Raw genomic sequence first — 1,092 nt, 5'->3', positions numbered from 1 at the left:
AAATAGTCAACGTTTGTACAATCCAAATAAAATAATTGCCATTGACGAATCAATGATTAAATTCAAAGGCCGGCATAGCGCAAAGCAATACTTACCAAAAAAACCTATTAAAAGGGGTTATAAAGTATGGGCCCTTGCCGATAAAAATGGTTACTTTTGGAACTTTGAGATTTATACTGGAAAATCTGGAGATTTAGCTGAGAAAAATTTAGGCGCTCGCGGTATCAAACAATTATCCCAGCCCTTACAAAACAAAAATCATCATCTGTACTTTGACAATTATTTCACTAGCTATCCTTTAATGACTTTTTTGAAATCAAAAAATATTCATGCATGTGGAACTGTAAATATGACAAGAAAATATTTACCTACATTAAAATTAGACAAGGAATTAAAAACAGGAGAATATGATTGGCGTGTTGACCAGTACTCAACTTCTATTGTAAAATGGAAAGACAAGAGAACAGTAAGCTTACTTTCTAACTTTCATGACCCCAAAAATGAAGAAACAGTTCAGCGAAAAGCTAAAGATGGAACACTTTCATATGTTCCTTGCCCTAGTGCATTAAAAGATTACAATCAAAATATGAATTGTGTCGATAGGTTCGACCAAAATAAAAAAACTTGCCAAATCGATAGAAAAAGCAAAAAGTGGTGGCATCGTATTTTTTTTCATTTTATCGATGTCGCTATTGTAAACGCGCATGTGATATACACTCAAAAAACTGGAACTAAAATGAAAATGAAGGACTTTCGCAGGGAAATTTCTTCAGAATTAGTAAGAAAAAAAATGTTAGAAAAACGTCGAATGAAGCAAACTTCAGAATCACCTCCAGTTCAACTCAAAAAAAATTAAGCCGTTTGTTCCAAAAAATATTAGACTCGATCAATCTGCACACAAACCAATAAGATCTAGTCGAAGAAGATGCGGAAATTGCAGTACTAAAGTAAAGGAAGTAAGAACTGAATGGATATGCTCAGTGTGTAACATACCTTTGTGTTTAAATAAGAACAAAAACTGTTTTAATGATTACCATAAATAGTTAATGGAAGTTGTATAATTTTTTTTTAATTTTGACAAAAGTAATCAAT

Source organism: Acyrthosiphon pisum, chromosome A1, assembly GCF_005508785.2.
Source record: "Acyrthosiphon pisum isolate AL4f chromosome A1, pea_aphid_22Mar2018_4r6ur, whole genome shotgun sequence".
Taxonomy (NCBI): Eukaryota; Metazoa; Arthropoda; class Insecta; order Hemiptera; family Aphididae; genus Acyrthosiphon; species Acyrthosiphon pisum.
This window is presented reverse-complemented; position numbering follows the sequence as displayed.